At 47.7% G+C, this 27,183-nt stretch overlaps 1 protein-coding gene across 9 annotated transcripts in view; it reads left to right on the top strand.

Annotated features, from left to right (window-relative positions):
* The first annotated feature begins 3,280 nt into the window (after positions 1-3,280).
* ST6GAL1 (ST6 beta-galactoside alpha-2,6-sialyltransferase 1) overlaps positions 3,281-27,183 on the top strand; it is a 118,272-nt gene continuing 94,369 nt past the window's right edge. For 6 of the 9 annotated variants that reach the window (XM_032406945.1, XM_032406940.1, XM_032406944.1 and 3 more), the window contains exon 1: positions 3,988-4,461. The gene's annotated coding sequence lies outside the window, so the exon portion shown is untranslated. Of the gene's footprint in view, positions 3,392-3,531; positions 3,918-3,987; positions 4,462-27,183 lie in introns of those variants that run through there. The other 3 variants (XM_032406935.1, XM_032406939.1, XM_032406936.1) reach the window with 3 other exon arrangements.

The raw sequence follows: 27,183 nt of genomic DNA, 5'->3' as shown, positions 1-27,183 counted from the left end.
AAAGGCTTGGGCGGTGGGAGGGAGCTAGAGGAGCATCATGGGAGGGTGCTGGATGCTGAGGAGGCAGGCGGAGAAATGTGAGAAGGTGATGTCAGGAGTAGAACATCAGAGAAAGGGATGTTGTAAGCAGATATCTAGGAAGCCTTGCATCTTGATGTTTGGTGTGACCCCATTTTGTCTCCTTAAGAAACCTGCAGGAAAGACCTCTCTCACTTTTTCATGGTCTTGGAATGAGATTTGTAGCCATCCCTTGCCTACCGTACATTAATTTCATGCTAAGATTGGCCTTAAGGCAAGAACAGGAGGAGTAGCCTAAGAGAACTTGGGTATACCAGGTTTCTAGAATGATACCCCCTCCGCCAAGTGAGGATTAAATGAGAACATGTACATAGATTGCCTTGCACACAGTAGACGTTCAGTAGATGGCAATTATTATTATGAACCAAAAGATACTTGGCTAAAACATAAATGATTTGATAATTGAGACTTGGTTTCTCCTCGTATCTCCTAGGACAGGGCTGGACACTGAAACTGATGGGGCGAAGCACAGTGCAAGGACACCTGTGCCCACACAACACGTCCATTTCTGCGACCATGCCTGCTCACACTATGCCCATATCACACTCTGGGGTCTTGGGGCCCATCCTGCTTGCTGTACTAGGCACGGTCGGGCTAGCCATTTCCCTGTCCTGTGGCTGTGGTCCTCCCATGGGGCCTGTCTCTAGTGTCCAGCCTCTGTCCCCTAGTGTTGTTCTCCTAGAGATGCTGTGACTCTATTTCTATTTTCTGACTTGGGTTCCATAGGCTTAGCTGCATATAGGTACCTTTATCCTTGAGGCTGAGAGCACTGAGGCCCAAGGTAGGGGGTGCAGACAGACCACAGGGCGGTTCCTTTAACCCTGAGCCCACCCTTATATTGGACAATGGGTGCTGAAGGTGTGCAGAGAAGAACCGTGGGGGCCGTCAAATGTTCTACGTGAGCATCTAGAGGGGGATGAGGAAGGAGGGTTTGGGAGGATATTTTCAACTGCCTGTGTTTTCTTTATTCCCTACAAGACTGTGTAATAGCACCACCCCCAATTCAAGAGTGCTATGAAAATACTGTGAGTGGATTGTTGCAAATGAATGTTATAAAGTAGGGCATTATTTGTATTAGCCAGTAAACTGCCTAAAATGATGACCAAGAAAGGCATTACCTAAAATATTATTCATGAGCAGAGGGTGAGTTCATGGGGAGATAGTGTCCAGAGGGAAATTAGTTATCTGTACTTCAATGAAAAACAGCCTGTCAAGGCAGGGGCCCCAGAAACAATGCGTGGGGAAGCCTCCTTGACAGGCTGGGAAGGACAGGACCATCTACCTCCTGCCTCTCACAGGTCAGAAGGCCCCAGCTGCAACCTGGAGGGAGTGGCCCCAAAATGGAAGGGCTCCAGAGCTGCTCCCACCCTGGACATCTTCCAGGGGCATCTTCCCTACCTGCCCACTCCTCTGCCTCATAGCCCCAGGAACTTCTTGGGCGTTTCATGTCATCTCAGCTCATCAGGGTCCGGTAGGAACCCAGAGTGAGCCTCTTCCTTTGTTTTCTCCATAATTTGGCTGTAGTTCTCCTTGTAAAGAGTACTGTGGAACAGGGACTGGAGAACCTTCTAGAAAAGCCTCTCCTCTGTTTCTTGTTCTTCATTTTTTTTTTTAAGTTTATGTATGTATTTTTAGTAATCTCTATAGCTGTGGGGCTTGGGCTCATCACCCCCAGATCAAGAGTCACGTGCTCTTTTGACTGAGCCAGCCAGATGCCCCCTTGTTGTTGGTTCTTAAGTAGTGTTGACAACGAAAGTGATACTGAGGAAGGAAATGATTAAGGCTCTCCATTAATGTGCAAGAGGGTTCAAATTCTAGCTCTTCCATTTTTCTTGGTGACTTCAACTTTCTCATCCAGACAATGAGGTTAAGGCCATCATGTATCTTTTGACCAGGACAGACAATATAGTAAGGCAAAGCGCTTTTGCTCCCCAAATCGTAGGTATTATTTGCATGTCTTTTTTTCATTCCTGCTGTCATTGCCTCAGCTCCTGTTATATTTCCCCGGATGGCAGCTTGCAAGCTGGTCTCTATGCTCTATGCTTGTAGTCTCTGCTCCTGCCATCCATTTTCCAGTAAGCTGTCAGAAAAATCAGTATAAAACCCAAGGATGTATGCCATGCCGCTGCATAAAATCTTTTAAGAGTTTCCAATTTTCTGAGAATAAAGTCGAAATCTTCAATATGGCATCCTCCCAGAAAGAGTCTTATGAGTTTGTCTACTTCCACTCGCCAGTAACACATTTTACTGTTACGAGCACCTTCTATATGCCAGATACCAAGCTGAAGGCTTCATAGAGATTGTTTCACATAATCCTGAAAACAACACTGTCATTAGTATCTCCACCCTACAGAAGAGGAAAGAGGTTCAAAGAGACTCAGAGATGTTGAGGAACTCAAACCAATACACAGCTAGTTGGTCATAGAGATTGGAATTCACTCTGCTTGGCACCTCATCCAACTGGAGCTCTTTGTACTGAGCAGTAATGCTACCTCAGGAGCTGGGAAGGGCCAGCGGCATAGCGGGAGGGGTCCAGGATCTGGGAAGGGAGGAAGCAATATCTGGAAGAAGGGCGATGGAGTTGAGATGAGGATGTGAGCTCCCCTTTCTCAGGTTGTGATGGGGAGTGGTCACCTAGATTTGGAGAGAGTTCTGTGTCTGGGCTTCAAACACTGGTAGTGTTCCCCCCACGTTGTGTCCCCAGAGGACCCAGACTACCTTCCACTCTGCCCTTCCCTCCAAGCACAGAGCCTGGTGCCAAGTGCATGCTCAAAATACATTCGGACGATGATTCCTGCCATTGGTAGTCACATCCTGTCTCGGGGAACTGGAGTGGCGGCCCAAGGCTGCTTCCGGCCCTCCTGTAGGGCGGTTTTCTGTCTAAGTGGCCCTTGGGCCACCAAGGGATGGTTAGTATGCAGTGATTCTTGCTCAATCTGCGGTTTCTTCTCGCCGCCACCTCCTAAGAAGCCCCAGATCAGCCTCAGTGAAAGGAACGAACCTCGCTCCTTCACCACCCTACCTGAGGCCTCCCCTCCCCAGCCTGCAGACAGCTGGGGCCACGTGCCCCTTTTGTATTTGCGGTGTTCCAAAGCACCTAGTGCCTGCCAGGCCTGATGTCGGGAGGTTCTTGTCAAAACCCCGGGAAAGAGATTTTGTGTTTTCATATTCTACATAAGAATGGTTCAGAGAGGTTAAGTGACTTGCTCAGGGTCACGCAGTCAGTCGGTGGCTGAGCCAGGATTTATAGTTCCCGCTTGAAAAGCCCAAGAGAGTGTGGGATTGAACCCTCCGGGACCTACGGAGTGGGGAGGTGAGCCAGCATTTGGGGGTCGCGGCCCAGCCGCCTCGCCCCTTCCCCTGTTCCTCCGTCCGGCCTCCTCAGCCAGAGGCAGGGGCCCAGCATCACGCAGTGCGCTCACCGGGCACCCCTCGTCCGGAGACCCTCTTACTAGCGACCCCCGGAGGGCCACGCCAGTGGGTTTGGGGCGCCGTGTGACCGGGGACCTACCCCGTCGGCCCGACTATTTGCATAACGGAGACCGTCGCTTCCCCCGCCCCTCTGCCGCGCTCTTCTCCCCTCCTTCACCGTCCCCTCCACCCCTCGGCCCCGGTCCCCCACTCGTCCCCAGCAGACCCTCCTGCCGGGACCTGGCGCCGGGCTCCCAGCGGCTGCGGGGAGCGGAGTCGGGCGGCACCTGGGGGCGGGGAGCGCAGGGCAGGGCCGGGCTGGGGAAGACGCCTAGGGCACTGCCCGGCGCTAACAAAGGGAGCGGCTGCCGGCCGGCGGGGGCGCGGAGCGGGCGGAGCCGCAGCCCGGGCGGCCGGGCGCGCAGCGAGTGAGTAGGGGTGCGCGGGGCGGCGGCGCGGCCCGGGGCCCGGGCGGAGGCGTGCGAAGGGGCGCGGGAGGGGAGCGGGGCGGCGGGGCGCGCGGAGCCGGTGCCCTGCGCCGCCTCAGCCGTCTCGCCCGCGGGCCGGCCACCATTTGGGCCGGGGTGTCGTTGTGCTTGTCCCGGCCCAGGGACCGCCCTGGCTTCCCCCGGGCTCCGCGAGCCTGCGGACCCACAACAAACCCACGTGCGCTCGGCCCCCGGGAGCCCCGCTTTCCCCACCGCACCGTCGGTGAGGTGTGGGACGCCTCGCAGACTCCGGGGTCCTGCGTATTCCGGCAGCTGGATTTGCGGACCGAGAAACTGAGGCCTGCGGCGGGGGTGGGGGCTCAGGCACCATAACAAACGCACGTGCGCTCCGCCGCGGGATCCCGGCGCCTCGCTGGCCCTGCCAGGGCCGCCCGGCGGAACCCGGCCATTGTCTCAAGCCGCTGGGGAGGGAGCGGCGCTCGGGGCGCCTCTTGCCGGAGAGGACGACGGAGACACTGAAAAGGTACCACTTGGCCGTCAGACCAAACTGCCAGACTATAAAAGGGGGAAACGAAACTCGAAAGCAGTTACAAAGCTTACCCCAGGCCAAGAGCCTGTCCCCGGCCGTGGTGCATTACTTGATGCGACCAGGACAGCCCCTCACTTCCACCGCACGTCTTAAAGACCCGGGTTTGAATTAAGGGTCCATGGGTTCCCCTCCAAAAAAAAAAAAAAAAAAGACCTTGCCTAGCGCACCATTGTCCCTGCACTCTGGCGACTGGCCCTGCTGGGAGATGGCGAGCGCCTCCCCAGCCTGCAGAAAGAACGGTCCAATTTAAACAGCGCCCGGCGCGCTCTCGGTCTTCTTGGCCTTTTGCTTGCGCTTTGCCTTGTAGGTCCTTTCCTTGCGTCTAGCCAGCCCGGGGATCATTGGCCCCTTTTGGCTTGGGGCTTGTTATGTATTTTTACACGCAAGGCTAGCCGAGGCCTCTGGTTCTGGGGGAGGGTCGCTCGTATCTTCAGTTCTATCAGTTTGAGAGAAATTCTGAGGTCCAGCGAGGAGAGGGCTCCTGTTTGTTTTGCTTTTTCTTTGCTTACATATGCTCTGCTCAGCTTGGCAGATTTTAGTTAATCAGGCCTGTTCCGGCAGTGGTGACGTGGGTGGGAGGGTGAATCGGTCTCACAGGTGATGGTGTTGGTGCAGAAGCAAGCCCCTCAGGTCGTGGGAGTGGGCGGCTGGCGTGGGCAGGAGCCGAGGCACCGCGGCCAGAGTGCTTGCCCTGCCATCCGGCCGCCAGGACCTCTGGAAATTAAACCTGTCCCTGGGGAGAACTGGAGGGCCTTCAGCCCTACACCTCTGCTGCTGAGGATCCAGAGGGGATCTCGTGAACCCTCTTATTTTACAAGCTGGAAATGGAGACCTGGAAGGTGCAGCCACTTCTCCGAGTTGAAACCAAGTGACATCGGAAAGAGAGAGGATTTGAGTCCGGGTCTCCCAACTCCCACGCGGCCCCCAGGCCTTGCCAGCAACCAGAGGCGAAACCAGGATTCTGGGGTTGGTGTAAAAGTCTGTGACCATAGGCAGAACGGAGTTAAACAAAGAAAGTAATTCAGATTGAAGGCTGCACCCTTCCATTATCCCTTTCAAAAGCTCTTTATTATCATTTGAGAAAAGACAGATTTAGTCGTTCTTGACTCTTCTCCTAGCCTTTCATAAGCTTAGTTATTTTTCTCTCATTGCTGCCCTTTTCCCCTCAGATTGGAATAGGGCCAACTGTGGGGACTTAGATGTTTTGCCTCTCATCCCTATGCCAGGAGGCCTTTGTTTGGGCCCAAGCATTGGGCTGTTGACATTGGCTCCGCAGGGAAGAGTGTCTCTAAGCGCAGGGAAGAGAGTGTCTCTAAGCGGGCTACTCCTGAGCCACTTGTGGGAGAACAAAGCATTGTTTTCATTGATTTTATTTAATTAAATTCTTTTTGAGAGTTCCACGGAAGCAGCTGCCTATTTTTATGTTTGGCAGAGGAAAAGTTGGAAAACCAAAAAAACACTTCAGGTCTGGGTTTCCCCAAAGCTAGTGTGCTGTTTCGTCCTGTCCCTGTTTACCTCCTGGCTACACTTGTTTCTTTTCCTAGGGGTTCTAGAGGGTTTCATTTTTGTGGTATTCCCACAGGGCACTTGAGTAAAGTTTTATCAGGATGCTTGCCTTATAAGGAACTTCTGAAATCCCCTGGCCAGACCCTTTTCTTTTCCAGATGGGAAAACTGAGGCCCAGAGACATGCAGCCAGGTATCTGCTTTTAGTGTCTCTTTTTGCGTAAAAGAGTTGTTGTTGGTACCCCAGAGTAAAGTCAGAGTTATGATGGTTGTTATAACAACACCCTTTAAGTCAGAGAATGAATTCCTTAGGGATTTAAATAGGTGTCGGTTATTAAACAAAGCCATGGATCCCAATGGTCGCTATGGTAAGGAGTATTAACAGTCATCATCAGGGATCAGTTTTCCTTAGTATTTACTAAATGGTTTACTTTCCCCTTGTCCTGGCCTCCTCCATGTTCCCCAGTCTATTGCTTGCTTGCCCGGTAGGGAGCTGCTTTGAGTATCCTCATATAGCAAAAGGCAGCAAGAAGTCGGAAGACAGAGACCCCACTTAGCTTTTTGTGCTACTTATCTTCCCGGGCTGTAGTTTCTTCCTTGTACAGTGAAAGTCCTTCCTGCCCAGTCTCTGCATAGGCTGTACTAGTGGGATGGAAGATGCTTAGGCCTTGGAATCAGAGGAGTGGGGTTGAGTCAACCCTTCTCTCCTGGGTTCCTTGAGGATAGGATTGTATAATGTGAGGGGAAGAATGGGTATGTGTCTCCTGGACTTGTTTTGGGTATCAAGTCATGTAACACAGGCTTATGACTGCTCAGAGCTCTTGGCAGGCTTGGGTACTCACCAGCTTTTTAAGTGGTAGAGAACGTTGGTGGGAGAGTAACCGCAGAGGATAAGCCCTCTGCTCAAATTAGGAGACCCTATCTAGTGAGCAAAGAAGTGTGAACATCTGCCAAATTGTAAAGTTGTGAAGTACGTGTGATTCTAAGGTAAATAAACCTAGTAAGAAACAAATAAAAAGCGAAACCATAACGTTCATGCCCAAGTTATGCAGTCTAAAGTGATCCCATTCTATTCATTCCATATTTACTGACCAGCAGGCAGGCTCGGGGTGGGGTCCTATGCTGACCTGGAGTAACAAAGAAGCAGATCCGTTCTTTGCCCTATCACCCTTGCTCAGAACATGTTTGGATCTCCCTTTAGAAATTGTCCTCAGAAACCCACAGAAAATAGATCTAATTTATCTCAATATTGACCTGCGGGGGGGTGGGGGTGGGTTATGAATCAAACCAAAAACTGAGTTGGGGAAAAACACCTTATTCTTGTTTGTATGCATGTATACTGAAATGACATGATAGCATTCTGGTTTCAATACATGGACTTTTTATAGTCTTATCTGTAACAGTAACATTGTAAGCAATGCAGTTTCAAAGTCATAACTAGGGTAATGGGTAGGGTTCAGGGTAGCCTTCAGAATCCATTTGGTGATTTAAATTTTATTTATTCGGAGCACCTGGGTGGCTCAGATGGTTAAGCGTCTGCCTTTGGCTCAGGTCATGATCCCAGGGTCCTGGGATTGAGTCCTGCATCGGGCTCCCTGCCCCTTGGGGAGCCTGCTTCTTCCTCTGCCTCCCTCTCTCTTTCTCCCTCTCTCTGTCTGTCTCTCATGAATAAATAAATAAAATCTTAAAAAAAAATAAATTTTATTTATTGTTCTGATTATAAAAATCAAGTACGCCCATTGAGGACAATTTGGAAAGTACAAAAAAGTATAGAGAAACAGAAAAATATTCCATCGTTCAAAGGTAACCACTGTTAACATTTGGCAATTTTCCCACTGTTTTTTTTTTTTTTTTCTTTTCAATGGATTTGTTTTCTCTAAATGGTTGAGAACACACTGTATGTGCAGTTATCTCTTGCCTTTCTTGCTTAACCTTCTCAGATACACATGTCATGGTCTACGTCAGCATTAAAGCTGCGTCCTTCATTTATCACCCATATCAGCTGCTCCCCACGTCCCAGGTCACGTGGCCCATGGGATCTGATCACTCCAGTGATATTTCAGTGAGGGCCTGTAGAGGAAGGAGCCTCCAGCATCTTTCCCCTAGCCCGACCTGCCTCAAGTGTTCAAACTCCGGCGATTTTTTTTTTTTTTAAGAGAGAGAGACCGCAGGCATGTGAGGGTGGAGGGGGAGAGGGAGAGAGAGAATCTTAAGCAGTCTCCACACCCAGCACGGAGCCTGACACAGGTCTCCATTCATGACCCTGAGATCATGACCTGCACGGAAACCAAGGGTCGGATGCTTAACCGACTGAGCCACCCAGATGCCCTCGAACTCCTGCCATTTTTATGTAATTTTTTTATTTTAGAAAAAGTTTAAAGTATAAGATGAAGGGGCAAGGGTCTTACATGTGACCTTGGGTTCTAGTCCTGCTCTTGTAACTTCCAACAACTTGAACAGTTTCTCCCTCAGCGGGGAGCCTGCTTCTCCCTCTCCCTCTGCCTGCCGCTCCCCCACTTGGGCTCCCTCTCTCACGCATGATTTCTCTCTCTCTCTCAAATAAATAAATGAAAGTCTTAAAAAAAAAAAACTCAGTAAATAAATTCCATTATAACTGCCGCTTTACAAACCTGCCTTTTTCACTTTACTGTACGTATTGGAGCTCTTTCCCTATCAGTGTATACAGATATTTTTCTCATAGCTGCATTACACTCCATACGATGAAGTTTACTTAACCATAAAAATGTTCCATAAAAATATATTTTGAAGTGTATTTAGACCCTTGACATATGGAACAATGGTTGTAAATGTCAGCTTAAGCCAACCCATTAAGCTCTGGGAAGGGTGGCGAGGGAACGGATGGGCACAGGGACACTGAGGACCACACCCTGGAAAGCTGAAACGAAGGGCTCCTGGGAAATTACTAAGAGGCTGACTGTTTGGATGGGGTTATTTTTGGAGAAGCCTGCCTGCTTGGGTGCCCGAGGCTGCAAGGGCAAGACACTGAGCTGCGTCATCACCTTCTCCTCCTCCTTGCACTGTCCCCGGCACCGCCAAGTTTGTTTCTGTTCCCAGGGCCCTGGGGAGAGAACCAGGGGGAAGCCTGGAACTGGAGGGAGAGGGATGGAGGAGGGAGAAGGGAAGGAGGAGTATTTGATATCAGGCTTGGAGGAGGGAGTACCCCAGTGCTACTCGGCTCTGCCTGATCAGACCCATCTGGAGTGTTCTGTTTCCCTGGCTCCCATACAGATCATGGTAAAATGCAGCACACCCAGAGATGGGCTACTTGGAAGACAGAAGCTTAGGCCACCCTATTGGAAGTGGGATGAATGCGGAAACTGGGCTTTCTAGCCTGTAGGAAATAAGAGGCACCTTCTTCACGTGGAGAAAGGATCAGAAGCCCCCTGGGTGGTTGCTTTGGAGGGGAGAACCAGCACAGGTTGGGGGAGACATGGTGGCATGGCAGATAAGGAACAGCTTACTCAGCAGAGCTGTCTAGTCGTGGAACGAGCTATGTCACAGGGCAGCGAACTCCCTGTCGGGGGGAGCATTCACGCAAACGTTGCACGTGAACTTGTCTGCCATCAGAAGATTCCTGCCTTGTAGACCTGGTTGACCCCAATGCCTGCGAAGAAGGCCCCTTCTGACTTTGAGAGTCTATGACCGTGGGGTGGCAGCAGAACGAGGCAAAGTAGGACTGCGGGGTTGGGGCACGTTATGGGGGACGTAACCGGAGCAGCTCTCACCTGCTTTGTAAAGGTGGAAAAAAAAAATGGATACTTTCAAAGGAGGCTTAACCATTGTTTCCCCTGGATCTTGGCAGCCCTCCTCCTGTTCTGTCCTTGGCTTCAGCCTACTTGACTTTATAGTTATAAATTATTTCCACAGTAATAAATATATCACATACACTTTAGATGACCAGGAAATCTGGCAACCAGAAAAGAACTACATGTCCCAGGAGGATGATTGTAAATTTTTTTTCATTACAGTCTTTCTAAATCTGCATCCATCTCCTGGTTTCCCTAGCACAGTGGTAAGATGTCATTCAGCTTTAATTTTAGCAACACTCTACCCTTTGCAACCTCTTGAAGGTCCTCCGGGCTAGAGTTGACAGCACCCACCATATTTAATGCTTGTCCCTTTCTTTCCTGAGGATGAAGAAGAGCCTCTTGGACTTAAGTGTTAGTCGAGTCTTGGTGAGGGCAAAGTAGCAAGTTTACCATGTTCTGGGCTTTTGCTGTGCTGCTGGCCCTGATGAAGCACTGTGTATGTTTTCTTATCCAGTCCTCATAGCGATACTCCATGTCTTGATATCATTAGCTCCATTTTGCAGATGAGAAAACTGAGCTTCGGAGAGGGATAGAGACTCACCCAAAATTCCACTGCTGCTAAGGACAGAGGCTGGTATGGGGCATAGCTTTTTCTCTGTGTTACGTTACAGGTTTTTCTTTTTTTTTAAAGATTTTATTTATTTATTTGAGAGAATGAGAGAGAGAGAGCACAAGAGGGGGGAGCGGGAGAGGGAGAAGCAGACTCCCTGCTGAGCCCGGAGCCCGATGCGGGACTCGATCCCGGGACTCCAGGATCATGACCTGAGCCGAAGGCAGTCGCTTAACCAACTGAGCCACCCAGGCGCCCACGTTACAGGTTTTTCCACTGCTAATAATTCTAAGTCCTTTGAGTCTGAGACAGTGGTTCATTCCTAGTTTCACTGGGGGCTTGGCTGAATTTCTCCCTAGAGGGGCCGATGGAAGCCTTCTATCTTTCCCCTGAGAACATATGAAGGAAAGAATTCATGGGAGAGTCATGTGTGGATAGCATTTGCTCATTCCCCTTTTTGGTAAGAGTTTGTGTCAAGCCTGGTTTACCCTTTTAAAAAACTTTTTGCTTGTCCTTTAAAGCTGGGATATCCACCTGACTCATTATCTGGTTATGACTGGGCATAAACCCACTGGTGGTGAGTATGGCCACAGATTGGGGGTTACCACTGCTCGGCTCTCTCACATGCCTTTAGCTTGTAAATGCAGCTCAGTATAGGCACGGTGATGGGCTTATCTTGCACCTGTGGTTCTAGGCTCTCAAACAGTTTCTTCTCTTTTGGAGTTTATTCTACATTAATTTACTCATCAAATATTTATTGAGTGCCTATTATGTGCTAGTCATTGTGCAAGGCATTAGGAATATTTACATAAAGGGCACATGTTGTAGATAACATGCACACACGCATTCAGTGTAACGAGCAGGGCTTTGGAGGTCAGCGGCAGACAGACTTCCTGTGTCACCCTCTTCCTCTTAGAGCCCTTGCTTTGTTCATTCATTCAACAAACTTTGAATGTCCACTGTAGCTTGTGTACAATGTGCATTTTTAGAACAGAGACCCCAACATTCCCATAGTTCTGTTCTTCAGTTGGAGGAGGGCATGCAGATGTTAGTTGCGATACTGTGTGATAAATGTCATGAAGTGGGGAAGAAGGTGTAGTGAGTTTGAGAAAGCTTTCTGGGGCAGGTGACACCTAAGCTGGGTCTTGGAGGGCAGGAGCCGTTAGCCTCCAAGGAAAGGGCATTTGAAGGAGAAGGGGCTGAGGGAGCAAAAGTGTGGGGTGAAAAATGGCTCGCTGCATGTGGGGGGAACCACTAGCAGGTTGGTGTTCCTGGAAACGAGCGCGTAGATCAGGAAGTGGTGGGGATGGGGCTGGACCATTACCTGCATTATCTATAATTTTCATAACTTCCCTATGTGGGATATGTACCATTATCATGCCCATTTAGTAGGTGAGGAATCAAAGGCTGAAGGAGGTTCAGCGCTAGGGAACAAATTGAGGTGCTTATACTTGAATGTAGGCCTAATCAGCTCCCACAACAGTGCCTGCAGAGACAGGCTGGGAAGGTCTGGCTTGCTGGCTAAGGTGCTTGTCCTTCTCTTTTGATCTTTTAAGGATAATATCCTGCTGAATCTTCTTCCTTCCACCTGCATCATAGTGTTTTCCAACGTACAGTTAAACTGGGACTAGTGGGGCTGGTGTTGAAGGCTTCCTCTGAGTATTGGTTCTAGTTTTTGCCCTCCTTTTCATTCAGAAAATCAGTACTCCAGAAGTCTTCAAAGAAAACCTTTATGTGCCTAACCATATATGAAAAGGGAGATGAAGATTCATGCCCTTTCTCAAAAGTTCCAGGTTCATTTAGTAGCCCAAGCATTACCTGTGAATGTTTAGTTCCAATAAACCCTTGGGGACTGGAGAAGGAGCAATCAGTCTGGGCTGGAAGAGTCTGGAACAGGTGGGTCTTGGGCTGTTCCTTTAAGAATGAGTAGGATCAGGAAAGTGGATGACTCACAGATGACCTATGAGTAAAATTATTCTGTCTCTCCCAATGAAAAATGGGATCCCATTGGCCTATTCTCCCCATCTCCCAAGCTAATTTCTGGCTTGGAGTTGGCTCTTGGGTTGGAGAGACAGTATCCATTCAAGCATTCAAATAAAGTTTTTTGAAAAGTAACCAATAGAGAGCTCAGAGACAAGACGATCAAACTATGGAATGAAATAAAGAATAAGGAAACAAATGACGATACAGACATCACTATGGAAAAGTTACTAAAAAAACTAAATTGTTCGAGAGGAAAGTCTTGAGGAGAATCACAGTATATGCCAAGAACGATAAGGAAGTTAATCAGAGAAAATCAGAGATCTAAAAGTCCTCCGAAGGTGATCTCTCAGAACGGTGATTGGGGCATCTGCAGAGACACATGTCACTTCTGCTCATGGTCTGTTGACCAAAACGTGGACACACCTGAGTGTAAAGGCGGCTGGGAGAACATCTCCAGCTGGGGGGCTGGGCTCCCTCTGAAAACTCCGGTTTCAGGAAGGCCTTGGAAAATGGATATGGAAGCCATTTGTCTCTGTGCAGAGCAAAAAGTCCTGTTGGCCTCAGGCTTGATCAGCAACAGGAGAAAACTTGAGAACATGGAGAAGAAATATTCACAGGGCTCTGAGGGAAAGGCAGTGTGACTGAAGACTTCTGCACTGAAGTAACTCACTACACCAGGATAAGGCAGGTGGCCAGTTCTCATGTGTGCAAGAACTCAGGGAATATGGCACAGAGGAGCACTTCTTGGGAAAACCTACTTGCCGATGAAAAGGATGAATCCAAAGTACACTTAGGAAGGCATGGTTAAGGGTCATTTTGTGAGGCCCTTCCTTTTTTTTTTTTTTAAAAAAAAAGATTATTTATTTATTTGTTTTAGAGAAAGAGAGCATGGTGAGCCCTTAATCCAGTCAAATAGAGAGACGTGAAGCAACGGTTGGCAGGAAGGCTAAGGAATTGAATGTGAGAAGTAGCAAGAAAGTGAGGGAAGTGGATGGCTGGGGGAGGACGGGGAGCACGCCTATGTGCTAACTTTCCCGCTCTCATACTGTCTAAAGAGAAAAAGTCATGGCTCCAACATTTCAACTCATTCTTTTCTTAAACTTGGAGCGATCTTTAAGGAAATAGTATCTGTTTTGGTGGAGAAACATTTATGAGAAGTCCAGCTTTTTTAAAATTTTACTTTTCTGTAGAATGGAAATAAAATACAATTTAAAAATAAAAAAATAGCTATTTTATCAAGCATTCCAGCCATCCTTGTTTCATGCATGCTGCCCTCCTTCACGCTTCTATCCACATGTCAATGTAGAGACATGTAAGGAGTGATATTAATCTTTTTTTTTTTTTTCTGGATAGTGGGATCTTGGGTGGCTTTTAGTTCTGTATAATTTTGTGTTAGGCTATCAAAAGGTATTGTTGGGGCGCCTGGGTGGCTCAGTCGGTTAAGGGTCTGACCCTTGGTTTCAGCTCAGGTCATGATCTCAGGGTCTTGACATAGAACCCCGCGTGGGGCTCCATGCTCAGCACAGAGTCTGCTTGTCCCTCTCTGTCTGCCCCCCCCACTCACGCTCCCTCCCTCCCTCCCTCTCTCTCAAATAAATAAAATCTTAAAAAAAAAAAGGTATTGTTAAATACTGATGCTCAGGGTGTGGAGAGCAGGTGGGAGATACAATGGATGAACAAGACATTGTCTTTTCATGGGGAAGTTGGCGAGTCAGTTACATGAACACTGAAGTCTAGGCAGAATGAGACACTGTAAAACAGATGACTCAGTGGGTGGCGGGGCCCAGAGGATGAAGAGGAAGCTTTCACCAAGGAGATAGAGTTTGAACTGGATGCTGAAGAATGGAAAGAGTTCTGATGGGTGGAGAATGGGAGAAGAGCATCCCTGGCCCAGCGTGCCAGGTATGATGGACCGTATCTCTAGGCTGCCCAACAGCCCTATTATAGAATGGGCATAATTATCCCTATGGTACAGATGGGGAAACTTGAGGTTAAGAGAGAGGGATTTATTTGCCCACAGTTGCACAATGGGAGACTGTGGCTTGAACCCCCTGAGCTGCCTGCACGCCAAAGCCCCTGGTTTTTCTACCACGCTATGATCTGTGGTGAACAGAAGACCAGAAGTGGCCACCTTTGTGCAACATAAATATAAAAATACAAATAATTATAAAAAATATTTTTTATAGATAAAGACTTTCTAGATAACTATACTTCATATATTTTACCTACATGGAGACTTATGAAATATAAATCTCTTTTCCATGTAAATTTCAGGTAAATATGAGAGCCTAATTATGGTCCAGGCTGTAGTCGTGTGTAGCCTCAAGCTGCTTAGTCCTAACCCTAATTTCCTTATCCATAAAAGGGGATAATAATTGTGGGGCTGCCTACCCTCAGATTTGTTTTTATGTTCAAATGAGATCATAGATGTGAAAAGATGGCAACAGAAGGGTTTGTTATTGTTGGCACACCCTTGCCCTTCTGAGAACTTAGAGACATCTGTTCGAGCACCCACAGGTGTCCGTAAAAACTCCCACAGTCACGGACATGCTCCCTGCAGTCTTGCCCCAAACCACTTGGTCACCAGGCAAGAAGCTGCGCTCTCCTGACTCAGACAAGCAGCTGGGGGCTATGAGGGGAGGCGGTGGAGAGGGAGGGAGGCAGGTCCTCTGTCTGGGTCTCCTGCCTGCCTTCCTGGTTGCTGGCAAAGTCTGGGCCAGAGCTGAGTCGGGGCAGCTGTGAACAGCGTGGTGAGTTATCCAGGGCAGAGGAGGGTGTCCCAGACACGCCAGGCCACGGGACGGAATGTTGGAGCTGCCAGGCGAGCAGGCCCCTGCCAGGTCTGCCTGGTAGAGGCTTGTGGTCTGGAAAAGGGACAGGAGGGACAGAGATGCCAGGGGCTTCTGGAGCAGGCTTTACTTTTCAGGAGTGCTGATGAGAACAAGGCGGGGCCCTGGCCTCAGAGAAATTGGTCTCCAACACAATACATCAGGGTGGGCTGGTAGCCAGACCTCAGGACTGAGCTAGTGTGGCCTGAGGCAACTCACATTTTGCCCCAGGAAGGATTGGGATTTTTGAGGTTCTGGAGTGGGGCCCACCATGCCACTAGGGGGCGGGGGGTGGGGCGGTCCAAAAGCCCTGTTGTGTGTGTTGTGTGGAGGGTGATGGGTGGTTTTAGAGAGAACCAAGCTACTCCTTACTGCTGAAGAAACCAATTTCTTTATCCTATTGGTCTCTCAGCTATGTTGACACAGGCTTTTTCGTTCCGCATTAGCTCAGGATGGGCCCCTCCAGTTGCTGGCACCTTCAGCAAAGAGAAGACCTTTCATCTAGGACACCATACTCCTGGGTTACGTGAAGTCAGCTATGTTAGACAGGGGCCCCCTGGATGGCAGGATGCTGACCGGGCTCTCAGCACGGCCCCGGCCCAGCACACTTCCCAGCCCTCCCCGGGCTCGCCCTCTGCCCCCCGAGACCAGGATGCAGTCAACCCCAGTGAGCTTGAGCTGGTGCTCTCTGGGGAAGGTCAAGGTGTGAGAGCACAGTGGGAGATGTGGGAGCCCAGGGTGGGGAACACTCAGGGCAGTCCTTTTTCACCTGTCACTTCTGGCCTTGGAAGTGAGACCCAAGCAGCAAGATGAAATAGGAAATGTTCTCTGGGCTGGTCCGTGGAGCTGAGCCCTAGGGCAGGTGGAGTCACATTTAGGACCTTGCTCTTCTTTTTCTTATCCTGTTGGGAACCAGGGTCATAGGAATTTGTCCCAGGTGAGAAGGGGGCAGGGCATTGAGGGAGCTCTGACAAAAGCAGTTGGGTTGGACCCTCATTTATCCAAGCAGACAGCCTTTGTCAATTGTCTGGTGTTGGGAGGATGCTGGCCGGGGCCTGAGCTGGGGGTGGTTAATGACAGTGTTAGGAATAAATCCCCAGAAGATGCTTCCTGCCAGAGGGCTTGTGGCGGTTCCTTTTTTTGCTCTACACAATGAACATTTTATTCTGGCCTATAAATCCAGAGGAGAGGAAAGATCAGGTAAGGAGGAGATGGATGAAAGGCACTTCCCAGGGACATGCTTCTGCACTTGGAGAGGCTCTGCTCCTGTCTCTGGGACTGTCCGGGTGGCACCCAGGGTGGGGGCTGGGAGGCAACTCCCTGGCTTCCGCATTACCATTTGCAGGGTCCTCTTTCTCAGAAAGCCCTGTCATGTTGTGAAAAACACCACATGCTTTGCAGCCAGATAAACTGGATTTAATTCCAGATATGCCTCTACTTCTTCTTCTTCTTCTGGCCACTTATTTCGCTGTCTGAACTTGGGAACTTATCTTCTCTGGCCCTCAGTTTCTTATCTGTAATCTGTATTAATCATTGCTACCTGACAGCATTGGGGTGAGTCCTGGGTAGTGCTTAACCTAGTGCCAGCATGTAATTAGTGATAATAAGTGGGGGCTATTTTTAATGTCATAGTGATTTTCAGTTATTGGCCATGGGCCTGGCACTCTGCTAGGCACTGTGGATCGGAAGCTACGTGAGGTCCAGCCCCTTCCTGGAGGAGCCTCTGTCTAGGAGGAGAGGTGGGGGTACAATCAGGACACAGACGAATGGGAGCTGCACATGTTGCTGATGGAGCAAAAGGCAGGGGCCGGGGGGGGCCAGAGAGGACCAGGTGAGATCACCGTGGGGGGGTGGAGGGGTTGCCTGGGCAGTTAGGGTAGGGTAGAAGGAAGTTCACACCCGGGATTTGGCATGAGATCCACTGATAAGGGCAGGCAGGAGCTGACAATAGGGGACAGTGGGGGACCCGCAGGGGAGCCCACAGGGCTTCTACCCTCTGCTGGCATTCGAGTTCGCACAGTTAAGGCTCAGGATAGAGTATGCAGTCTTTTTCCAGCAGTTGGGTAGACAGGGACAGGGTCCTAGCCAAGACTGGCTCGGGGAGGGGTTGTTGAGATGGCACCTATCACCACAGAGATCTCTCCAGGCTCAGGGCTAGGATCAAGGGTGGACCTTCCCAGAGGGAGTAGCACAGATCACCAGACAGGAATTGCGAATATGGAACCCCTGAAATGCAGGCTTCACAAAACTTTGGCACAGAACTGTTGTCACGTTGGGACTCGGGGAGGCTGGGTGGGAGGGGTGACCAGTGAATGCCAGTGCTCAGGGTCACAAGCAAAGAACCACAGGGCACCTCCTTAACATTTCAGGATAGACATTTGTGATTTTAGTTACTTGCAAATGACTTCAAAACCCTGTGATAGATACAAATTGGGTGAATCATTTGGATGAGATAAAAACAAAATTATATTTGATGTTTGCTACAAGGATAGTTTACATCACTTTGCTGGTGATAAAAATAAACATAGCAGCTTTCATTTACTGGACTCTTATGGTGTGCACCTTACAGGGATCTCACGTAACCCTGGTTACCTCCAGCTCACTACCACCTCCCCCCCGCCGCCTGCTGCCCCCAGCTGAATGCCACGGTAGAGAAGCAGACCGCTGTCCTGATGGCTCCTGCTCTAATTCACCATCATGATCCTTAAGTGGACTTGGGCGTTGTCAGGCCATCTTTCTCCATTCCCTCGGTCCAGTGGTTCTCAACTCTGGCTTCCATTAGCATTACCTGGGGGAGATCATAAAAGGTACTGCAGCCTGAATGCCACCTAGAACGAATGAATTCAGAGTCTTCATGGAGAGGACCTGGACATCTCAACCCTTTTTTAAAGCTCGGCTGTTGATTCCAATGGGCAGTCTTGGCTGAGAACCACTGCCATTTTCTCTAATCTAGGTGACTGTTCATACCTCTTTCTTGGTCTTCAAACCTCCCATCCTTACTTTCAGAACCTTGTTTCCCACTTACCTGAGAAAGTAATGGCAATCAGAGAACTTTCACACCTTTCCGCCACCAAACGTACGCCCATAAATTCTACTTTCTGCCTGTTACTGTGGATGATGAATTATTTCTGCTCCTGTTTAAGACCAACCCCTCCACTTGTGTGCTGTGTCCTGTTCCCTTACTTAATTAAGGACATGACTCCAGCAATATTCCCTTCTCTTTCCAATGTTTCTCTCTCTCTCTGCTGGACCATTCCCATCTGCCTGCCCCATCTGTCTATCTATGGCTGTTGTTTTTCTCCCACTGAAACCCACCCACACGCATATGCACATGCACTTCTTCCCCTGACCTCATCTTCCTCTCTAGCTGCTGCCTCATTTCTTTGTTCCTTGAAAGAATCATTTACTCCCTGTAGTTCCTCTTCTCTCATGATTTAAACCCAGTCGAATGAGTACTTTGCCTCCATCACTCCACAAAAACCACACCTGTCAGGTTCACCAGTGACCTCCATATTGTCAATCCCAATGGTCAAATCTCAGTCCTTCTCTTGATTTATCAGCAGCGTTTGATTGGTTGGTTCTTCCATTTCTCTTGACAAAGTGTTTTCTCTTGGCTTCTGGAATAGCACACACCCTTTGGTTCTCCTCTTCTGTCACTGGCTTCTCCTCAGTTTCTTTTGTCAGCTCATCTTCACTTGTTCACTTTGGAGCACCTCAGGGAGCAGCCCTTGGACTTGACCTCTTCTCTGTCTCCTCACTCCCTGGTGATCTCCTACCATCCATATGCCAACAACCCTCAAGTTATAGCTCCATCACAGACCTTTCCCTGAAAGCCATACTCTTATATTCAGTTACCACATTTCCTTGGGTGTCAAATAAACATCTCAATGATGACAAGTCCAAGACTGAACTGCTTTTACGTCGAAAACCTCCATTCCCCACTTTAGGAGAAGACAGCTTCATCTTTCCGGTTGCTGGGGTTCAACCTATGGAGTCCACTCTTGACTCTCCTTTTCTCATGCTGCATCCAGGCTATCAGCAAACCGTCTCCGCTGCACTTGCAAAGTAAATCAAGGAACTGACTACTTGTTTGATCCACTAAATTCACCCCGGTCAAGGACAGATCAATCTCTGCTTTTAATTTTTAGAATAGCTTCATAACTGGGTCTTCTACTTACATTCCTGCTCCTGTGGTCTCCTCAAAACAGCAACTAGAGTGATCACGTTAAGAGATGTAGTATGATGTCATTTTTCTGTTCAGAAACCAACAAGGGCTCCCCATTTCACTTAGAGCCAAAATTCTTTGAAGGGTCTACAAGGTTCTGCAGGATTCGGTCCTCAGGACCTCATAGACTTCAGCTCCTATAATTTTCTGTCCCTTTATTCTGTCTTCATGTCCCTTAAACATAAATCACATTTCTTTTTTATTTTTTACTCAGAGACTTTGCACTGCTGTTCCACTCAGTTGGAATACCCTTCCTTCATACACTCTCCTTGTGTTCCCTTTCTTTTCCTGAATTCAGGTTTCTTTTTTTTTTTTTTTTAAAGATTTTATTTATTTATTTGAGAGAGAGGGAACACAAGCAGGGGGGGGTGGGAGAGGGAGAAGCAGGCTTCCCATAGAGCAGGGAGCCCGATGTGGGGCTCGATCCCAGGATCCTGGGATCATCACCTGAGCCGAAGGCAGATGCCCAACGACTGAGCCACCCAGGCGCCCCCCTGAATTCAGGTTTCTAACTAACCGTCACCTTATTTGAAAGGCCATTCTGACCATCTTATATATAAGATAATCTGCATCCCGCTGGCTCTCTCCCCTTTGTACTTCCTGTTGTTCTTCGGTGGCATATACGGCCACCTGGCTTATTTACTCTGTGTCTCTTCTCACTGGGAAGTTGTTTCTATGAGGGCAGGGACTTTTATCTCTTTTGTTCATAATTATTTTCCTAGGACTCAGAGCAATGCCTTAGGAATAGTGGGCAAAATACATAGTTGTTGGCTGAATTTAAGTTAATCCTCACAAAAACACTTCAGAATTAGTTGGTATTACCCACAGTTTATAGATGAGGACAGCGAGGCTCAGGGAAGTTAAGTAGCTTTTTCAAAGTAACGGGGCTTGCTAGGATAGAACTGGGACGCACACTTTCCAAGCGACTAGACGCTCTCCCTCTTGAGCCTGGCCTCCCCCAACCCCCCCATTCCCACTTGCCTCATTTTTTTCCACCTCTCGTTGCAAGCAGGCGACCCACAGAGTGACAAAATCCCTGTGAAAATGCCCCAAGTGTGGCTGGAGGTGTAGGAGGTGCGTACGGAACGCACACACCATCTCTGATCTACAGTTTCCAAATTCAAAAATCTGTAAAAACCAAGTTTTATTTTTAACCTGTTTGATGGCAAAACCTGTCCTGGACTAATGTGAGGCTATTTATAAATCTGTAACCTACTTAGCATAAACATGCATTTGTTCTGCGGCAGAAATATTACTCGCTGTCATTATGAAGAGCTGCCCTGCCCCGGCTGCAGGTTTTAGGCAAGATAGTGTGTAGGCCGCATACCACTTTTCCAAAATACGGAAGCATTCCGAATTCTGACATTTAGCAGGCCTTGAAGACGCTTGCTAAGTGATTATGGACCTGTGTTAATGCTTTCCTAAATGTCTGGCCTTTGAAACTATGCCTGGAAAACAAGTTTGTTTGTTTTTTTTTAATTTTCCTGGTAACTAAAACTTCTTTTAAGGATCTTTCCAGGAACAAACTCAATTTTATTTATTTATTTATTTATTTATTTTTATTTTTATTTTTTTAAGATTTTATTTATTTATTTGAGAGAGAGAGAGTGACAGAGAGAGAGCCCAAGAGGGGGTAGGGTCAGAGGGAGAAGCAGACTCCCCGCTGAGCAGGGAGCCTGTCGTGGGACTCGATCCCAGGACTCCGGGATCATGACCTGAGCCGAAAGCAGTCGCTTACCAACTGAGCCACCCAGGCGCCCCAAACTCAATTTTAAGACCCGATTAAGATCAGGCACACAACAGGCCAACCTGAGAAGGGCGAGTGTGAGATGCCTTTCTAAAACAGGGAATGAATAAAAGTCCATATCTTGGACAGTGAAACTCTCTCCCCAACTTTCTTTTTTTGTGGTTACCACAGTGCTAGAAGCTAGGGTTATCTCCCCTTTTCTCTAGTCATAAGATTAGAGGGGTCTCTCTGCATAAACTTAACAGTCCAAGAGAAAAGGCCTATAGATACTGATATTTAGAGTTCTTTCTTTCTTTCTTTCACTCTTTCTTTTAATTTAATTTTATTATGTTATATTAGTCAAAATACAGTACATCATTAGTTTTTGATGTAGTGATCCATGATTCATTGTTTGTGTATAACACCCAGTGCTCCATGCAGTATGTGCCCTCCTTAAAACCCATCACCAGGCTAACCCATCCCCCCAACCCCCTCCCTTCTAGAACCCTCAGTTTGTTTCTCAGAGTCCATAGTCTCTCATGGTTTGTCTCCTCCTCCGATGTCCCCCTCTTCATTTTTCCCTTCGTTCTCCTAATGTCCTCCATGCTATTCCTTATGTTCCACAAATAAGTGAAACCATATGATAATTGATTTTCTCTGCTTGACATATTTCACTTAGCATAACATCCTCCAGTCCCATCCATGTTGATGTAAAAGTTGGGTATTCATCCTTTCTGATGGCTGAGTAATATTCCATTGTACATATGGACCACATCTTCTTTATCCATTCATCTGTTGAAGGGCATCTCGGCTCTTTCCACAGTTTGGCTATTGCGGACATTGCTGCTATGAACATTGGGGTGCATATGGCCCTTCTTTTCACTACATCTGTGTCTTTGGGGTGAATACCCAGTAGTGCATTTGCTGGGTCATAGGGTAGCTCTGTTTTTAATTTTTTGAGGAACCTCCAAACTGTTTCCCAAAGTGGCTGTACCAACTTGCATTCCCACCAACAGTGTAAGAGGGTTCCCCTTTCTCCACGACCTCTCCAACACTTGTTGTTTCTTGCCCTGTCCATTTTTGCCATTCTAACTGGTGGAAGGTGGTATCTCAATGTGGTTTGATTTGGATTTCCCTGATGGCTAATGATGATGAACATTTTTTCATGTGTCTGTTAGCCATTTGTATGTCTTCTTCAGAGAAGTGTCTTTTCATCTCTTCTGCCCACTTTTTCACTTGATTATTTGTTTTTTGGGTGTTGAGTTTGAGAAGTTCTTTATAGATCTTGGAAATCAGCGCTTTGTGTGTAGTGTCATTTGCAAATATCTTCTCTCATTCTGTGGGTTGCCTCTTTGTTTTGTTGACTGTTTCCTTTGCTGTGCAGAAGCTTTTTATCTTGATGAAGTCCCAAAAGTTCATTTTTGCTTTTGCTTCACTAGCCTTTAGAGAGTTCTTTAAATAAAACCGAGTGGTTACTCTCAACCCTCCTCTGGTAAGCCACTGGACCAGCAACTCTGCCCATGTACATGGAGTTTCTGGTCAGCTTTTAGGGTCTCACTTTTAAATTTAAAAAGACTGCTCAGTATTTCCAGATATTTGAGAAAAGTTTGAAACATAAAACACAGAAACCAAAAAGAGACAAAAGACAATCACATAAAAAGAAACTCTCAAGAAATAGAGACAGTGCTGGGGAGAGAAGCAAACTTCACAAAAACTATAATTACTGGTGTCCTGGACACCAGACAAGATAGCACAGTAATAAAATAAAGACAGTGTGCAACAAAAGGAGTATTCAGAGAATAAGAAAGAACACTTGGAAATTAAAAGTATGATAGAAATCAATGAATCAGTAGAGGGTTTTGAATATAAAGTTGAAGAAGCCTTGGAGAAAGGTTAGAAACCAAAAAAGGGAGGGGGGGGTGCTATGCAAGGAAAAATAAGAAAGGATCATTCTAAGAAGTTTGACATCTGAATAAGAGGACGTACAAAAAAAAGAGAATAGAGACAATGGAGGGGAAGAGTTATCAAAGAGATAATACAGGAAAATTTTGAGAACATAGGCTTCTAGATGAAAAAACTCACTTGAATGCCCAGTGCTATGAATGAAAAAAGACACACATCAAAGCACATCATTGTGGAAAAAAACCCACACAAACCAGAAGCAAAGCTTGAAGACATGAGGAAAAAAAAATCCTAAGCTGATCACATAGAAGAATAGAAATCTGATTCTATGGCAGCCCTGGAAACTAGAAGGCAATGGAGCCCTACCTTTAAAGTTCTGAGAGGGATTTATTTCCAGCTGAGAATTTATATTCAGACAAATTATTAATCAAATGTGAGGGAATAATGATGGCATTTTCCGATATAAGAAATCTCAATGATTGTACTTCCCATACATCCTTTCCGAGGAAGCGACTCTAGATATGTTCCTTCAAAATTAGGGTGGTAAATTAAGACAGAAGAAAAGGAGTCTTCCTTTACGCCTAGAGAACAACCAGCTCAGGTTGGAGTAGGAGGACCGAAGATTCCAGAAGGGAGAGATTCAAGAAAAAAAAAGAAAAGTTGGCAAAGTGAGAGCTAAATTAGTGATAGGTATGTAGAAGATTAAACAAATAAACAAGAGAGACACTAATGGACTCCAGAAAGGACAATGAAGGAATATACATGAAAGGAATGAACCAGAGCACACCACAAAGCTTGGCTGTGAATAATCATTTATCTGGTCATAATAATGTAACATCTAGTGTTGACTTAATAGAAAAAAAAAAGGTTTATATTAGGAGAAGTAGAAGAGGTCCATGGGATGGTGGTAAAAGCAAGCTAAATTCTCATTTTCCATAATAGGAAGTAATGAATAATATCTAATATTGAAAACAAAAGGCCATGTAGGTATGCTATTTAGATACACAGAGATCCTTCTAGAATTAGATCAAAGAGCTAAAAGTTGTCGCATTTGGGTGGCAGAGATTAGGGGTCTGCAGGAGCGGGGCAAGGCCTGACGTCATGTGTATGGCTCTGACTCTAGAAAGGGCCTGTGTGTCTCCGTGCATATCCAGATTGGCAGCTCGAATGGGCACAGTCAAAACTGAGCGATTGTTTGCCGCCGACAACATGTCAACAACACAGTCAAAGAAATGAGCAGGAGCTCCCTTCTTTGGGGTTTTGCATACGGCAGTGGCAGAAGAACTTCCTTTTTCTGGTTCTCTGGAAATAAATTCTTTACACCATTTCTTTTCTTGTCAGAGCCCGTGTAGTCAGTGTTGAACTCCTCCTTAATTTCGGCTTTTGTCGAGAGAGCTTGGCGGAGCTCTGTCCTAGCACTGAGGGGAGAAAGCCCTGGGGAGGCAGCCTGGTGGGTAGAATTCGGGCTTCATCTCTTCCCAGCTTTGGGCCCCGGCTAGTTCCTCAAGACCTTTTCCTCGCCTGAAAATGGAGAAAACACTCCTTGCCTCATAGGATTGTGTGAGGAATAAATGAATAATTTAGTATAGTAAGTGCCTGGCACACAGGAGTTGCCAAAAACATTTAAATTAAAAAAAAAAAAAATAAAGGAACATTGTGGTTAGCCCTTGGTCTGGTATAGAAGCCCTATAGTGTTGGGTCTGGGCCCTACAGATGAACCTTCCAGAAGAAACAAGAGCTCGGAAGGAAGGGGAAGGCAGAAATAATCCAGGAAGTCTTCTGATTTTAGCAGAAATTCTCATTGTATTTTGGGTGCAATGTCTTCTGATCTGATTGTAGAGCTCAGCAAATTTGTAGAGACCCAGGCCCTGGAAAGTTTTCTGTACAAGGATCGATAAAAGCTCTTAGCTAATTTAGCTTCCATATCCAAACAATCAGAGCAGCCGCTCACATTCCAGATAATGTGGAATAATGGAATCAGGGTTAACAGGGTTATCTTTTACCCCAAGGCTCCTGTGCGCCTATGGCGATCCTTCATTTAAGCCAGGGACCTGGGGCCCGAGCCCTACCCCTGGGATACGTTGACCCATTCTCTGACTCAAAACCAAGCCCATCAGTAATGGTCCTTGTTTGGGGGATGCTTACATCAGGGGATGCTGGGCCATGAAATTCTTTTCTTTTTTTAAGATTTTATTTATTTATTTGACAGAGAGACACAGCGAGAGAGGGAACACAAGCAGGGGGAGTGGGAGAGGGAGAAGCAGGCTTCCTGCGGAGCAGGGAGCCCAGTGCGGGGCTCGATCCCAGGACCCTGGGATCATGACTTGAGCCGAAGGCAGACGCTTAACGACTGAGCCACCCAGGTGCCCTGGGCCATGAAATTCTTATGGTGTATGTGCTTGGCTCATTCTATGAACTTCTTTGGGTTCTTTGGTTCTTGGTGGGCTCTCTAAATCCTGGCTCTGGTCTGTGGTCAGCGCCCACACCTTGTATATCTGAAGGAAACACGTACATGAGGTGTGAGGGAGTTAATGAGGCCAAGGCAGCCTCTCATTTGTCTGCTTTCTTCCTTAGAATCTTCTTCTGATGCTTTGGGGGCTGACAGAGGACCTTAGCTAGGAGCTGCCAGGGGCTGTCAGGTGAGGGAATAGTGCAGGCAGGAGTGAGGGCAGGAAGTGATGGGGCAGAGAACAGGCCCCAAGCATGAGGAAGGCATGGAGTAGAACATTGGCTGATTAGGCCGCGGGAGACAAGTGGTGAAGCCAAATCCAGATGTCAAGCCAGTGACCCTTGTGGAATTGGAGGGAGGTCGGAGAGCAGAACACCTACAGATTACAGGGGGCCATCAATTCAGTGGGTGCTGTATTAAAACTGCAAGGAAGCCCATGAGTATATAGGTGGCTCAGGGGCAAGGGAATGCAAGGGGCCTCTGTGGTCCGCTGAATGGGTCACACTGGTAGGGTGGTAGGAGTAAGTATAAGCCACTTAATAGCAAAACTGTATAATAGAAAAATCTACTGTCTGTTATTACTGCTCTGTTATTGTTTATTTCTCATGTTTCTGCAAAGTACAAGTTGTACTTGCAATCCAAGGCTATCCTATCAAGTTGCCTCATCTGTCAAAAATCTAGCCATAAACTTGGGAAGGAAGTTAAAAAAAAAAGGGCTTTTGAGCAGCCACAATGGATGGCCAGAGCCCAAGCACAGAGCCGTGCACTGGGTGATGGTGGGGGAGCACCTCTGCTCTCAGTCTCCGCCCTGGAAGACTTCAGTGAGCTGAAGCCGCTGGGACCCCAGAGCCGCTTTAAACCTAGCTCTTCAGGGGTTTCTGGAAGGGATCAGGGGATGCTTATAGGAATAAAAAGGAGGAAGTTCAGATGAGCTTTGCAGTTTCTAGAACATCACCAAGCATCTGCTCTCTCTGGGATTGCACAGTTTCCTGTCTGCCTCTCCCTGGGCCTCTGCCCTGTTCTCTTTGTGGGCCAGCTTCCTCTCCTTCTGCAGGGCCCCTTGGCCCCATCACTTGATCTTGTGCATGGCAGTCACTTCTTCTAGTGCCCCTACTACCTTCCCCTGAAGCTCGAGGGTCCACCACTAGCTGACTGTAGTCTTTTTTCATAGTTGCAATTTTGAAAGTATCTGATTGGTCCAGCTCCCTTATTTAGGTGAGTTGCTTTTAAGTCCAAGTTCTACCCTTTGTCCATCAGGGGGAGGCCCAGGTGTGAGTATGGGTTGGGTAGCAGGGAGACAGGTAGAATGACTTGCCTATTTGAGCAATATTGGAGGTCTGCAATCCATCTGCCAAAAGATTTAAAAAGCACGGATGGAACCCCACATTCCCTCAGTGGTCTGCAGATTGCTGTGGCTGGAGTGTAGGGTGCATGGGGTGGAGTGGCAGGGGGGCTGGTCAGCTGGGAAGGGGCATGAGGCTTGGCTTCCCAGGGTCTTTGCCTGGGTCACAGGGCCACAGAAATCCATGAAGTCTGTTTAGACAGATTATGTGGAGAACTACCCATGTCTCACTGAAGGTTTGGCCTGGAGCCAAAGGAGGGATAAGAGGCTAGCTAGAGAGAGATGGAGAGAGGAGGCCTCCCTCCAGTGAGTCAGC

The sequence above is a fragment of the Phoca vitulina genome, unplaced genomic scaffold, assembly GCF_004348235.1.
Source record: "Phoca vitulina isolate PV1807 unplaced genomic scaffold, GSC_HSeal_1.0 scaffold8, whole genome shotgun sequence".
In the NCBI taxonomy this organism is placed as follows: Eukaryota; Metazoa; Chordata; class Mammalia; order Carnivora; family Phocidae; genus Phoca; species Phoca vitulina.
The sequence above is the reverse complement of the archived record's forward strand: the minus strand, read 5'-3'. Positions and strand labels throughout refer to the sequence as shown.